Source organism: Apis laboriosa, unplaced genomic scaffold (assembly GCF_014066325.1).
Source record: "Apis laboriosa isolate Shangri-la unplaced genomic scaffold, ASM1406632v1 scaffold47_cov149, whole genome shotgun sequence".
In the NCBI taxonomy this organism is placed as follows: domain Eukaryota; kingdom Metazoa; phylum Arthropoda; class Insecta; order Hymenoptera; family Apidae; genus Apis; species Apis laboriosa.
In genome coordinates this window covers 2,718,937-2,736,289 of record NW_025223437.1, presented here as the reverse complement: position 1 = coordinate 2,736,289, position 17,353 = coordinate 2,718,937, and the positions used below count along the sequence as shown (strand labels likewise).

Below are 17,353 nucleotides of genomic sequence, written 5' to 3'. Positions count from 1 at the left end.
CGATCGATTATATTCGGAAGAGAACGTTCTTCTAATTGCTTTGTTTGAAACACTGTATCACTTTTTCTTATTTTCAGTATTCGAATTTCAATTATACGTTTCACAGAGATATATGCTGATCGAATACTCGAAACTAACTTTGCATCGATCTAACCTCGCTCGAATGATCGCTAAGCGTCACTTGCCGGCTTTATATATGCACAACATTCGTTATCCTTCGGTCGAGTTCGGGCAAGATCGACTTGAAGCTTTGTAGTTCACAACGCGCAAACGGCCCACAGGTGCATCGGTACGTATATTGTATACATGCTAGAGCAAGTGCAATCGCCTCTTATTTCGTGCGAAAACAGAAGATGAAAGTCAAGGATGAAAAGTTTTTGTCCACATAATATATTTATTATTGCGCATAATATACTTTACACGCCGAAAGAAAGAAAGGTATATATATACATATATATACATATAACATATAACGCTTATTCGAGGTCAATCATATTAATCAATCAAATCATCAATCGACTTTATGTTTGAAAAGTCAATTAATGAACTTTCGAAAGATAAGAATAAAAAAAAATAGAAAAGAAACGAAATTTGACTTTGAAACAGAAACATAATGTAACATATCCCATGATGAAATCTAATAAAGATCCATTTATATTATAAGATGAACTAAGCAGAAATATGTTGCTCGTGGCGCAGTATAATATATACAAATTGTTTCGTTTAAAATATAAATGGATAATTGTTTTTGACGGCGCCAGACTCGTGTTTAATTCATATATGTCTCGCTTTGTATACATATATATGAAATTCGAAAATTTTTAAAATATAACGATGATTATTTATTTTCACAAGCAAATTTACTTATCATGAAGATATACAATTATATTGTTAATAATAAAGTTTAGAATCATTTTATATTCGCATTTATGAAAAATAAATAATAAAATAAAATAAAAAATTGCTTGTGTAAATAATTTATTATTTTTTATTTTTAATAGATTTAAAAACTTTTATTATTGCAATCTATTTTTATAAACCATTCATTCTCTTTTTATCAAATTTTATGTAAAAGATACACGGTATTTCAAATTTACATATTCGATAAAATAATTTTTTTGATAAAAATATGCAATATGAAATGATCCAATTTTTTTTCATCCAAATTTCTTTTTCTTATTTTCACAATTATTTCTAATTTATAATTCACAAAAATAAAATTCAGTATTTTTAAAAACATAGATCATTTCTTCCTAAATTAATAATATTAGTAAAAATTAATAAAGTTCTTAATGTCATGATCAACAATTAACATGCCTAATATTACGACGTAATAAACAAATTTGCATAAATATTAAACAATATTATCTCCGTAAATAACATTAATGATGTATATTTAATCAAGGAAATACTTTCCAATATTAGTTTTCTTATTGCGTTATATTACGTATAATTTTCCTTACTGATGACCTTAACTTTATAACATTTAGCAAAGATTGATAAATAATTATCCCGTTCTTTTTTTAAAATGAATCTAATATTTCCATCGCATTAAACTGTCCTTGTGTATTATAAAAATCAAGCAACCATTAAATCATGCATATAGAAAATAATGTTTCAGAACAAAGTTCCTTGGCAAAAGAATCAATCAATTTCTTCGGAATTCTTATAAGAAAATGAACTATAATTAGTTTAAGAGTGAAAAAAATTCGTAACTTTTTAATTGTCGATAATTATTTATATATATATTATCTATAAATAAGAATATTTATCATATTCAAATTTTTTTTTCTTTTTTTAGTACTTATAATCTCTGTGATGACGTTAAGTAAGTATGAAAATAAAATTTGAAAATAAAACATTTTTCAAATTCCATGATTATCATTCCGAACTTTTATTTCACACTTTGTGAAATTAAATTCGAAAATTGTATTTTATTCGCATATTTTTTTTCGCCGGAATGATATCGAGATATTATTGTATAAAATCATGTGATAATAGGATACATGATATTATAATATTATTACATACTTGACATTTTCTAATTTTAATTTTCGTTTCTTCAGATATATTATAGAAAAATATATTTATAAAAATATATTTTCGAGAATATTAAAATATTGAATTGAATTCAAATGTCATGGTCAATATAAAACGCAAAATTTTTTTTATCTTTTATAGGAAGCTGATGGTAATAGAGAGATATTTCCGCTTTCATCATTCTTTACGAAATTGTCAAATTTAGTTAACATTAATTATCAATTTAAACTTCCTCTTCCGCTATTATTTTTTATTGAAGACTAATAATAATTCAAATAATTCATCAAATAATGATGTGAAGATACACAATTGTAAAATTTCTTTTCTATTTATCATGTATTCGCTAATTTCATATGTCGTTTCTGAAAATTCATAAGCTCGAAAATTTTAGAAACTCTTTTACATGCTCGTTTTACATAGAGAAAAGAAATGTAAAAAAAAATATTTGAGATCTTTCCAATTTTGAATATTATACATGTATGAATTAAAAATTATTAATTCATACATGTAAAATATACATGTAAAAAAATATTAAAAATTACATATTTTTAAGAAACTTTTAATCTCACTTTTATATTAAATAATTGAATAAATAAAATTAAATTCTAGATATCTATATCATTACAAAAATAAAATTTTAAGATGATACGTGACAAACGTAATAATATACGATTAAAGAATTAAAATCAGAAGTTACGTGCTGTAACAAAGTATTTAGAAAATAAGAAAAAATTAATTTTATAGAATATGTTTTTATTAGCATATGTAAATTTTAATAAATTAGTCAACATTATTACACTGCGCACAAATGAAGAATATATTAATTTTCTTCATCACGTTGACATCATGCCAATTATGTATTTATTATATAAAGATCATATTCACAATCAATGTATCAATATTCATGAATTAGTTTATCAATAATTAAATTGCCAAATATCTAACAATGATTCGTAGTTCATTTATTTTATGAGGGAACAAGATAATGCAAAATGCATATGTTGCTTTTCAATGATTATTTAACGATCTAAACTATTTTTTTTTTTTTTTTTTTTTTTTTGCGTAAATACTCGTAATTAGGATTCATAAAAGAAGCTAGTCAATTGATTTAAAAGAAGCGTAATATCTCTTTTACACATGCATAACAGATAAAAAAAGAAGACGTATAAAAAATAAGAATTGATCATGATTTCATGATTATCTAGATCGTACAAAATATGATATTACATCATTATTAACTATTTTAAATTTTGCACTTTGTGTTAATACGTATTAATAATGATTTTATAAAATATGTGATTTCATATTATATATTACTTATTAATAGATTATTTGTATGTTAATTAATTTAATTTTATCATCATGATCGATGGAATGTAATCTTCCATGATATTTTAAGTCTAAATTTTTTTGCATAAATTTTGCAAGTCATCTATAGTCAGCTCAAATAAAATTATCAAATAAAATACTTCATTTACTATTTCAATAATAATTTTGTTCTCGCAATAAAAGAAAAGAAATAAAACAAAATTTCAAAAATATATTCCATTTTTCTTTCATTTTTAAGATTCTATAACTTTTAGAAAAATCATCAATCATCTTTTTTTTGAACAGCATAAAAAAAAATAAATAAATAATTCTTTAAATTATATATAAATTTCACATATTCGTTATATTTTATTTGTTATAATCAGATATCTATAAAAAAAATCACACAATAGAATCTTTCTAAACATTAATATTAAAATTTATAACTTTGCATCTCCTTTTTTTAAATGGCCTTAAAGAATTGACGTAAATGTTTTTTAACTTTGATAGATTTTCTGTTTAATATTCACTATTGTGTTAAAAAAAGAAGATAAACACAAAGTTACAAAGTTAACGAAGAATATGTGCGGCATACTTATTAATTATTTATCAATTTTACAATACAAATTTTTTTTTATCAAAAATGTTCCTTATTCAAAAAAGAGATGTCAGATATATTAGATGTAATTATAATGCCTATGTTTATTTTATTTTATAATATTATATTTGCTTTATTGCACATCAATTATATTGTTATTTGTTATTATATCTTAGCATGATATTCCTAATTATCTTTTTTTTTTTCGTTATTACATCAATGAGATAAATACATATTTTTGTGCGTTGTATTCTTACGTTTGAAATGATATTTTATATAATTGTATAATATATTGGAAACACTATACTATGTGTAAAAAAATTATAGAGATTATTATAAAAATTTAAATATGTATGACATATATGCTCGTGTATGGAAACCATGTAACAATGATCGTGTCCTTAATATGATGGCCTCCTTAATCATAAAGGAATCGAAGAAGTTGTGGCATATACTGCTGAACAAAACTTACTTAACTTTCATCGTATCTAGGCTGCTTACAATTGTAGTGAAAGCTAATCAAATAAAAATTTCGGAAGAAAGTTTTATTCATTATCATCGATAAATTAACAGGATAAATCCTTTAAAGATAAATTTATGGGTAATAAATTTTAATTTAATTAATTTTAAAAATAAAAACAAAAAAGAAATACATAAACATAAAAAATATTATTTTTGTATTCTTTAAATTAATTTTCCAAATCGTATATAAATTTTATTGACTACCTATCTGAAAGCTATTGACTTTTTGAAACAAAGAATTATTATAGTACTTTTAATTATTTATACAATCACTTTAGTTTCAGTAGTAAGAAGAAATTATTTCATGAAATAATATAAATATAAAAATATTATACAAATTATATTTTATTTTTAATATATACCATATAAAATGATATTCCAAGTGAAATATACAAGTAGTGAAAAACGGATAAAGAAATAGAAAGGAAATGAATTGATATTCTATCGTTTCAACTTGATATTTGTAATTCATGAATCATAAAGTATTAGAAGCAGATAATAAATCATTTAAAGAATAAATTCGCAATAAATTTGTTATAAAAAAAGATAATTTAACTGGAATATCCGGTTTGTGTCGGACGTTTTAGAACTTAGACCGAAAACAAAACCAGAAAAATGAGATTCTCTGTTAAAACCAGTTTGCTGATTTTTATTGTTCGCCAAAAAAATGTCTTCATGATCAAATGACGCATTTAATTTTCCGTTAGGGAATCTTTTCATTCTTATTTACATAAAACTGACGCACATAAATGTAATAAAAAATTGTTACTTAATTCCCGATACAATAAAAGGATTAAAACAAAGAATAAATCTTATAAGATATACTTGTTGTTAATAAATAATTTATAATATAATCAAATTTATCAATATCTTATTTATTAAAATAAATTCTTATAATAACACAGCAATAAAATTGTCAATTATCCATTTGTTCGATAATTATATGAAAAAAATTTTCTTTCTAATAATCTTAAAAATTATTATTATCGTTTGATATTATTGAATTTTTTACATTATTTGTGCAAAAATTTTATTACATAAAATGTGATATATAAATATAATAGTTAATAAATTTAATAGTTTATAATTCTAAAATTATTGAATTTTAATTCATTTGAATTTTAATAATATTTATATTGCATTTTCATAATATATTTACTACGTTATACAACACACGTAATATATAAATTATAATATATTTAATATATCATTATGAAATTATTAGTTTTTAATGAACGAATCAAAATTTGAATCTAATACCGTTCATTAAATTTTGCTTCATCATCGATTATTATCGATTTTCAAAATTAGAAATCTGCTATAAATTCTATATATTAAATGTTAATAAAAATTAAAATCTCATCGTGAGTCTTCACGAATAATCAAAATATTTATATAATTAATAATCGTAATGTATTTGTCAAAAGTTTGCATACTTTTAAATTTTAAATTTTAATTGCCATTTGTAATATAAATTAACACAATAAATTCCGATAAATTCAAAGTTAAAAAATTCTTGTACAATACGCATACGTTTAATATGCATCACGATCTATCGTGAATGTCCTTTCAAGGACCATCGAGGTCATTGATACTTAATTCGAACCAGTTATGGCCCTTGAAAAGTGGAGACGAAATAAAAACAGGAATAATTGAATATTTCTTTGGCATATTTCTTTTTCCAATATAATAATATTTTTTTAAAACTATTTCAAATCTTAAAATTAGGCCAACGATTGAAAAAATGAAAGTACAGGAAGGAATATAGAAGAGATATAGAAAGTATAGGGATAAAATATTCGAAAAATATTTGCAAAGAATATTATTATAAGAAATGTACTATGTTAAGTCAAATATTCTCAATGAAAATATATTATATATATTTATACAGATATACATCGAGTAAGTGTATATCATTGTTATGAAATAAGTGAATAAAATGGTTCCTGAAAAAATATACAAGAAATATTAAAAAAATATATATATATACATATATATATATATATAAATTCGGATGCGTGCGTGAATGTCCTAGAAATTTTTTCGACTCGATCATTTGATCAGCCCACATTCAATAAGAAGTGAAAGTGCATACACGTGTCAATATATATAATACATTCACGTTCATCAAGAGATTCAATGAATAACCTTAAATTCAAGGGTATTCTAGGTCACTGTCACCATCAAATATTTCGTAAACGTAAATGATTGACTAGATATGTAAATCATTTATCAATGAAATGATCTTTCTTTTTTTTTTTTTTCTTTTTTTTTTTAATGCTCAAGAAAAGAAATAATATTCTCTTCAAATAAATGGATTTTTATTTTTTTGAAAGAAAGCAACGTGTAAAAATATTTAAAAATTCAAAAGTTTCAATAAATATTCTATTATTTTTATTTTTTTTAATATTTTTTTCTTACTTTAATTAACTTTATATTAATTTATATCGAATGTCCCGATTTCTATATAATTCTGTAAAAGTATACTAAAACGGCTTTGAATTCCTATATTTGAATATTTTTATGTCGATTTTTATCAATAAGAGAAATATAAGAAATGGATATACTTTCATCAATGTAAAACTGAAGGATTAATATAAAACTTTTCATGCGTAAAGATAAACGTGTACAACTTTAAATATTGCAACATATTTTGGAAAATAAAAATCGTGTATAGTAAATTGATCAGTGAATATTAATTTGCTGATAGTTGTAAACGTTAACGAGTAATAAATATTTTGCCGCCTGAAAATTTCCCAATCCCAATCGTGAATACCAAAGCTACACATATACCAACGAAAAGTTCACGGAACAAAGTATCCACATTGCCTAGGAAACATAATTTGTGAACTGTTACAAGTTAGCTCGGAGATAGAAATGTAGACCATGTCAAAAATTAATTCACGTAATATCGAGTACGATATTGAAGAGTATTTCGCATATCTTCGATATGACTAACACTTTATTTCAGAATACTATGAGATGACTACCCTCCATTGTGTCTAATTATCTTATCGTAATACGTCTCTTCATTTGCGATTTCAGTGCGTGCATTGATTATTAATTGACGTATTTCAAACAGAGCGTATTCTGTCCCTCGAAAAGGCGCTAAGAAAAGGAAGACAAAGAATCAAAGTGGAGGAATACCTAGAGAATAAGGAGAGATTTATCCATAAGTAACTTTCAATGTTTAATTGTTTTTAAATGTAGATTAGCCTGTTAATTATTGATAGCCTTTACGGGATACAGAAATCGTAGAAATCGAGAAAAAAAAAAAGGTCCATGTGTGTGTTAATAATGACGCATATACTACATCCCTCATTAGCATTCTACAAAGATCGCATTATTTATGCAACATAATTTTTTTTTTTTATACTAAGTGATTTTTGTAGGAATATTCCTTTAACAGTTTCGATCGTCGGAAAAGAAAATGTTTTGAAAGACAATAATGTTTGTTTTTGTTCGGTATAATTTATTATTTTGCAAAACAATGATACAAATCCAATTTTCAACGATTAAAATATATCGTATTATAATCATGTTACATATATTAAAAAAAAACAAATTATTATACAATAATTATACATAATCATTTTATATTTTAATTGTTTAAAATTTGAATTTGTATCATTGTTTTGCAAAAATAATAAACATCAATAATACTTCAATAACTAAAATATAATACTAAAATTTAGAATGAAGAAATAAAGAATTTCAAAATAAATTTTTAAATAAAAAAACCAACTTTCTTAAATAAAAATTAAATAAAATTAATTTCTCTAATTTCTGATCTGAATATTTCGAATTCTTTTTTTTTGATAATTATAGATTATTATCATTGATAGATAAATTGCATATTAATGTGTAAAAAAAGAACCAATTTATTATTACAAATGACGTATTACTTTGTAAAAAAAAAACAATCATATATGATAATTTAATATATAAAAGGAATGTCTATTCTGTGTGTTCTTATATTAATAATTAAATAAGTTGCTAACAAAATTCAATCAGTGCAAACGACTAAAGTGCAAATGATCAATCAATATGATATAAAAATAGAAAAATCATTCTTCATTAACATTATGACACGAAAACGATATATCAAATTTGCTAGATTAAATTAGGGAAATAATTGACATAAAAAATTCTTCAAATTGTTTTATTTTATCAAACTTTTTTACTTATTTCAGGATTAATCGTCTAAAGTTTATCTATAATGAATTGCAGAATAAATAATAATTATAGAATTTTTAAAAATACAGAAAATTTAGATCCGAAAAATTATTGAAAATTTTGTTAAAAATTTGTTACTTGTTTATTTATGATGGATTAATAATTTCAACCCTAGATTGTGTAAATGATTAGATTTTTTTTGCACGTGAATGATGTAAATTGTTATAAAATTTATTAGTATGAATACTGAATAAAAACAAATCAATTATTATGTTATAAGAAAATAATTATGTTAAATACAATATAAATATTATCTTAAGTGTTTTAATACAATGAAATAATAAAATGAATAATAAAATTTAAAAATTTTGTGAAATATAATATTGAAATATAATTTTTAATTACTAATTATGTTTTACCTTCACCTTAAAAGAAGTGAGATTGGTTTTCTATATATTTGCGTAATTCTATAAATTTGAATTCACAGGAATAAATATATAAAAAAAGAAAAAATCAAGGAAAAAAAATTTGCGCATATAAAATGAAAATTAGATTAAAATATTCAATACACATATATTTTAAAATTAAAATATATGAAAACTTAATTCAAAATATGGAAAGTATATAAGATACAATATACTTCTTGCGAAATGGAACAAGAATTTCACACGACTTCTTCGAACAATATCAAAGAATTAGGTAATCACCATTGGTGTCTATTTCGAATGGAAAGGTCAATTGCTTCATTTAATCTAGTGACGCACGTACAAGTTGAATTCGAAGAATAACGAACATGATTGATATATCTATTAACAAAGAATGTATTATTTTTGCCAATTCATTAAATATTCAATTATTTTAACATTTACATAATTATCTTAAAATCTTCTATTGTAAAATCTTTCATTATTAAAACAGAAAGAGAAACAAAAAGAAAAAATTCTTGTACAGATATCTGATCAAGAAGATGATTCTTTTTTATCTTTCCTTTACCATATCATTTTTATATCATTTTATATCAAGAAAATAATTAAATATTTTTTTTAGCTGATATAATTTTTGAAGAATAAAGTCAAATTTTAAATTATTTTTTATACACGTGAAATTATACATGAAATTTTCTAATATAAATCAATATAATTTTTGAATTTATATTATTTGTAATATTATGCATATTTTTATTCTTGCAATCGATATATTAAGCAATAAAGTTATCAGAATATTCCGTCTATACATAGAAAATATTGATTTCCTTCAACAATAGCATATTCGGGACAATACCTACTTGTCTTTCCTCAATGGCTCAAGTACTATTGATTGAGATATTTTTATTTCGTTTAAGACAAATATCAAGAAATATCTTTAAACAAAAATTTTTAAATTAAAATTTTAAATTTTAATTCCTTAAATTATTCTTTATATTTATATAAAAAATGTGACATTAAATCAAAAAAAAATATTTTGTAATAAAATAAATAAAATATATTGTTCTTGTTATTACACTTTATATTGTTATCATTCATTTCAGACATATTATTTTTAATATGTCTGTTGAAAAATAATTTCAATTCTGAAGCAAAGCAATCATTATATAAATGTCATAAAGAAATCTGTGCTCTCGTTTGAATATAAAATATCGATAACCTATCTATCGCCTAGAAGACATTGTTATTGCAAAGAACTCTAAATAAAGAACTCCGCTGAAATGTAAAATGTCAAGAATTATTATATCCCGAATAATTAAATAATTTTTAAATATCATATTAATCAATTCTTTATAATTATAATTATAAATTTAAAAATAATTACACTCTGTAAAAAATAATCGAAAATAATAAAAAATTATGCAAATCGTTTTGTTATAAATTTTTCATTAATTTTGACTAATCGATCGATATTATAAAATTTAAAAATAATATACCGAAAAATTTATTACAAATTACCACTTTAAATAATACAAGTTTTATAAAAAAAAAAAAAAGAAAGAATTGAATTATTCATTCGTGAATTTTAAATTTCTCTTTGTTCAGAGTTTTTAGCAATTCGTGTTCTCCCTTCCATTATCTTCTATCGTTCGATGCATTAATTCAAAAAGGAAAAATTTTTCAGAAAGGAGAAGAAGGGTCATAAATAGAGAAAAGGAAAAGGACAAAAAAAAGGGACAAAAGTTTGGTCAACCTTGGAAAAATTTATAGGATTTGGTCTTGAAGAGCCTTGGATCGTAATGAATATCATTATAATAGAACAATGAAGAAAGAATCTTATGAATATTGGAAGATTTATAAGCTTTACTAAGATAATTTGTTATAAGGGAATGAAACGAAAAAAAATGTACATAAAAATAAAGGATATCCAAATCCGAAAGGAAACATAAAATTACGTGCTATCACATATCAAGAAATTTAATTCTAGAAAAATAACAATTTATTCGTCTTTATTTTTTTACTCAAAAGTAACAAATGCTCTGGCATTAAAAAAACCATAAATCTAGTTTAGAAATTTTATAAGTCTCAAAATTTTCTTTTGCACAATGTAACTGTGAGAAATAATAATTTTTATTAATTCTCTTTTGTTCATTTTAATTTAAAAAGCTATTAAAAAAATATAAATTAAATATTAATGAGATAAAACATACGATTTGAAATTCATTGATTAAACTAAACTTTGCCTGGTGCAAATTTCTATCTGGATTAATGACGTATCATAAATAAGAGATTTTAAAGGATAAAGATTCCAACGGTTTAAGAGAAAGTGAACATTTTTGAAGAAATTGTCTGGTCACCCACCACTATCGAAAATGGTCCCCTCTTCTGAGCAAGGCTAGGTAAAAAGGGAAAAGGCTTCAAATCCCATTGGTAATTTAAATTGGCATATTCGAAAAATTAACCAATCAGCATGCTTTAACAAAATATAAGGTCAACCTGATATAATATAAGATAAACCTGAACGAAGTGTCGAACAGAAGCAAATCAACCATCGAAGAAATCATTTCAAATCAATATCGAAGATCAATATCGTTCACACTTCGCCTACAGGATCGATTCTTCGAATAGTTCTTTATCATTGATAGATACGAAAATTTTAGTTACAAGGTAAGTTTTTATAACTACTATAAATATTAAATAAATAAATTGCAAAGTGATTACAAAATAAAATTGTATTATTTTTTTTTTCGCTATAAAATTTATTTTTCAAATCAATTAATCGATACAGAGATCGAAATAAAATTGCATTTTGATATATATAGAAATAGATATATTTTACGTGATAATGATTATCTTATTTGCATATTTAATCATTATAAGTATAATTAAATAATTTGTATGGTAAAAAGTTATTTTTAATCTAATCAGATTTTAATATAAGCGATATTTGCAATCGAGATACTTCGTGACACATTATTCATACAATGATCGAGATATTCCGCGAGTTTGTTTATTATAAGACAGTATTTAGTTGTAACCTTAGTTTGGTAAACGATATTCAATTGTAAATATAAAAAAAAACTCGCGATACAATGTCCATAACATTGTACAAACGATATTGTATATCTCATCCATATGATGGTGTATTTTGGATTTAGCAGATTTCTAAAAAATATACTTTTCAAATATTTCTAAAAAATATTTTGAATAAAACAGATATAATAAAATAGAAATTTAAATTAATCAGGTCAGATTGTGATAGAAACATGTTTTATCAATTTTATATAATTTGAAAATTAAAGTTTCATATGACGAAATTTGGAATTTATGAATAATCCTGTATGATATCCTACGTACATGAAAATTAACATGAACCTTTTGATTTTATAGAATTTATAGATTCTGCTGAAAGATTGGCAAACAAAAGTTGAATCAATTTGTTCAGAACGGACGAAACGTGCTATGGATTGCAACCATCGTCGTGGATATACGTTCGCCATAATATTCTAATAATACAATACAGAAAAAATAATGATCTCTAAGAATTATATTAGAGATAAGTGTGTAAAGAACATCTTTACTTACTAGTGTAAGAGGAAGATTACGCCATAAAAGAATGACTTTATAGAAATGACTATTATAATCAACCTACATTTTCAAAATGATTGTAATTCAAGCAAAAGAAAATGAAGATTTTCTACCTCTGTTTTATCATCATTATTTAATTAATCGCATATATTTACTGCAGAGAACTGCCATTTCATTCACGAAGAGTGTAAAACGAAGATTACGCCACGACAAAAGAATGATTTTATGGAATAATTGTTATGGTGGTCAACCTGCATTTTCAAAATGATTATAGTTCAAGCAAAAGAAAATGAAGAGTTTCTGCCTCTGTTTTATCATCATTATTTAATTAATCGCACATTTTTACTGCAGAGAACTGCCACTTCACTCACGAAGAGTGTAAAACAAAGATCACGCCACGATAAAAGAATGATTTTATGGAATAATTGTTATGGTGATCAACCTGCATTTTCAAAATGATTGTAGTTCAAGCAAAAGAAAATGAAGAGTTTCTGCCTCTGTTTTATCATCATTATTTAATTAATCGCGTGATAACATCTTTATTGCAGAGAACTGCCATTTCATTCGCGAAGAGTTGTAAAATGAAGATTGCAATACTAGTATGATCAATCTACGTTTAAAGATGAAATCAAGCAAAATCTTCAGTACCATCACTCTATCATCATTCGTTGTCATCAAATATCCTGGTTTAAATCGAAAATTAAATCAAGTCTTAATTCTTGTGACTTTGTGCGAAAATAATTTTTTATTCGATAAATTATTATTTTGCGAAGAAAATTCTTAATTCGCACATTTTATAGTGAATCAGAAAAGATTTGAAAATAATTGCAGTTTATATAAGAAGATATGAAAAAAGAATTCGCAAGGATTGTATGTTAATTAAACAATCCATGTTACAAATTATTAGAAGATCAATGAATATCTTTGATTATCGAGATATGGATCTATAAATCTTGAATCTACGAATTTATTAATAAACATCGATTATTTAGATTATTCTAAATCAAGATTAATACGAATCTTTTGATTGAATCAAAAATAAGAATGTTCTACAGAAATTTGGACAGCGTAAATTCAACATCTCGCCCAAAATGTACAGAATTGCAAACTCAAATATACAAAAGATACACGCTTCATCCTGATTCATCGCTTAATTTTGTATGATTCTAATTGTGTATGTACAAAAGAGAGATTTCATTTTCATGGACTATCTTGACTACATTTAAAGATGATTGCAGTTTATTCATACGAATGTTTTATCATTGAGGTATGAACATTTATAAATCATTCTGTAAAATAATAATTCTGTAAAATTAACGCAATTTTATTAAATATTTTTATTCAGGTTTTACAAAGGATTGAACAATGATAATTCAAGGCCATTCCATCTTCCTTTCACGATTTCATTCTATACATTATGTTTTACTATATAGAAAATGAATATCTAATCTATCACGAATGACAAATGAAAATCCTGATCATAACGAGACGATTTTCTATTAATAGATCAACTTAAATAACATTTAAAATGTTTGTACATTGTAAAATAAAAAGAAGAATATACTCAAAAAAACGGTTTGTGTTTGAGTATATATTAATTAATTAGTCTATCAATTATTAAAAAACGATCTGCGATCATCAAGGTAAGAATATAAATCTACGAGTCATCCTGTATAATACTCTAAATTAAAATTAACACGAATCTTTTTTATTGAATATTTAGATTCTTGAGAAAATGTTGGACAACAAATATTGAATAACTTGTACAGAATGTGATATGGAGAATATAATGGATGACATAATTAAATCGTGAACTCGACAAAGATTTTGCGACTTCATTCTACATAAGAATAATGTTTTAAACGACAGATAATTACTTTATCTGTTTAAATGTTTGTACATTGTAAAATAAAAAGAAGAATATACTCGAAGAAACGTTTTGTGTTTGAGTATATGTTAATTAATTAGTCTATCAATTATTAAAAAACGAATTGCGATCATCAAAGTAAGAATATAAATCTACGAGTCATCCTGTATATGACACAATTAAATCATGAACTGGATTTGGAAAGATTTTGCGACTTCATTCTACATAAGAATAATGTTTTAAACAATAGATAATCACTTTATCTATTAAATGAAAATCTTTATGATGAAGAAATATTTTCATTGGAATAAGTCAGTAACATATGGACGATTTGTGATTGCAAATTTTAACCATCAAATACTCGAATACGCGATTTTCCATATAAGGGCGATTTTTTACAATGTACAAAGTCATCTTTTAATTGCACGTATGAAAATCTCTAATAAAAAAGATTTTATGGATATCTTGATTACATTTAATCTCTAATAAAAGATTTTATGGATATCTTGACTATATTTAAAGATGATTGTAATTCAGATTGGAAGATTGGCATTGGATACCTTCGAGATATGAATCATCCTATATAATAGCCTGAATTAAAATTGATATGAACTTTTGGATTTCATTGAATATTCAGATTCTGAAGAAAGATTGGTTGGATTTTAGCAAAATTAAACAATTTGTTCGAAATGTGTCATGGACAAGACGTGCAACGCATGGCAAATTTATGTTATTAACTGCATGGAATTATACATTTAATTTTTACGACTTCATTTTGTAGAACAAATCTACAAAGAAATAGCTTTATTCATTTGCGATGAATGGCAAATAAAAATCATACTATAAGATTAGAAACGCTTTCATTTCCATGGTATAAAATCGTAATGGTTTGTATAAAAAAAAATATTAATGAACATCATGCGTATAATTGATTGACATCCCCAAATTAAAATCCGCGCTATCAATGTGCCAAATATCAGGCACTCGTGGAAAATCTTGATAAAAAACATCCTTCCATAAAGAGAAGCATAATTTGGACATTCTTCTATAAAAGGACCATTATATATGGATATTAATATTTCTATAGATTCTCTAATTTGGATATCCAACATTTTTCTTCAAAACCACTATTATATGTGATATATGATTTCAATGAATATCCTGTATAACAGTGATTATGAGGCTTTCATCATTGAAATGTGATTTCAAAATTGATTAAAAAATCGATTGACAATCCCCAAATTAAAATCCATACTATCATCGTGAAAAATCTTAATGAAAAACATTCTTCAACAATTAAAATAAGACACACTTGCAACATCCACAGTATCAATTATTTTAAAGAAGGAGCATTAGATATGAATATTAATATTTCTATGAACCTATTAATTTGGACATCCAACAGCCTTCTGTATAAAAAGTACCAGATATAAATATGGATATGAATATCCTGCATAGCAATGATTGTGAAGATTTCATCATTGGAATTTGCTATCGCACAATTGATTAAAAAATTGGCTGACATCCCCAAATTATAATTATTATCATATGCGGCAAAATCAGGCGCTATTATTGAAATTGTCAATGTAAAACATTTTTCTAACAAAAGAAAGAAAAATCAATTTGAACAAAGTATTAATTCTTCTATAATAAGAGCCCTGAATATCAATATAATTTAATTTTAAAATATATACTTTTTATACATATTTTATTTTTAAAACTCTAATTGTTTACTCATAATTTCCATCATTATCTATATTCTCAAAATAAAAAATCTTTAAAATATTATAATTGCCTCTTCGTTATCATTTAATTATTCATAGATATCACAATATGTTAAAACTCAAAAAATGTAAATATTATACATTTTAATAAAAAATATTATTTGTAAAATAATAAATTAAACTCTTTATAAATCTTTGAATTTCCATGTGAACTAGTTATATTATACTACAATTATTTTATTATTCTCTTTTATAATAATCTGTTTTTAACTAACTATTTTATTTCATTTTTTTACATTTTACAAAATGTTCATAGAATCAATATGAAAAATATGAATATAACATAATAACAATTATTAATGTCAAATATTAGTAACTAATTAGATTTAATATATCTTGATTTTTCAAAACTAAACAATAGGCATGTCCTATTTTTTTTCAAGTTATTTCATGTTGTGATAATTTCTTTGATAGACAAAAGTAAGGGGTCGAACTAAAAGCAGTTAATTATTTACAAACAGATCTCAATATTTGAAGTAAGAGATCTCATAATTCGATTTTATTATATTTCCTCTTAATAATTTAAATTTAAATTAATAAACATTATTGCTTAATGCTAAATAATTAAATTAATACTAAATTGATTAATAATAAATAATATTAATTAATAATAATTAATATTAATTATTCCTGGTTAATGATAATTAATAACAACCCTGTATGTATTTATATAATATAATATAATATAATACAAATACAAATAGTAAATCTTAGAGATTATAAGAAACACTATTATTTTTCGAAGTCGATATTTCAGAATAATATATTATAATATATAATAATATAATAATATTTCAAAATCCAATAAAATATAATAGATATGGACCAATATATACCAGATTAAATTAGAATATATCGTGAGAATAAAAATTTAGTTTTAAATATTCCGACAGATGTCATAGATTATGCTATTAATGTAATGAAATAACTTGAAAGCGCACTTACTAATTTATCGACATAATCGGTGCAATTAAAAATAATTTTATAAAACAAAAATTTTTAAATTTAAAAAAATTTCAAGATGCACAGAAATTTTATTTTGATA

General features: G+C 23.4%; 1 long non-coding RNA gene across 1 annotated transcript; it reads left to right on the top strand.

Annotated features, from left to right (window-relative positions):
* Window positions 1–318: 318 nt before the first annotated feature.
* On the top strand, window positions 319–16,136 carry LOC122716539. The gene is made up of 5 exons (XR_006347051.1): window positions 319–438; window positions 10,754–11,736; window positions 12,460–13,924; window positions 14,003–14,300; window positions 14,381–16,136. It is a non-coding gene; the product is annotated as an uncharacterized LOC122716539 (long non-coding RNA).
* The last annotated feature ends 1,217 nt before the right edge of the window (window positions 16,137–17,353 follow it).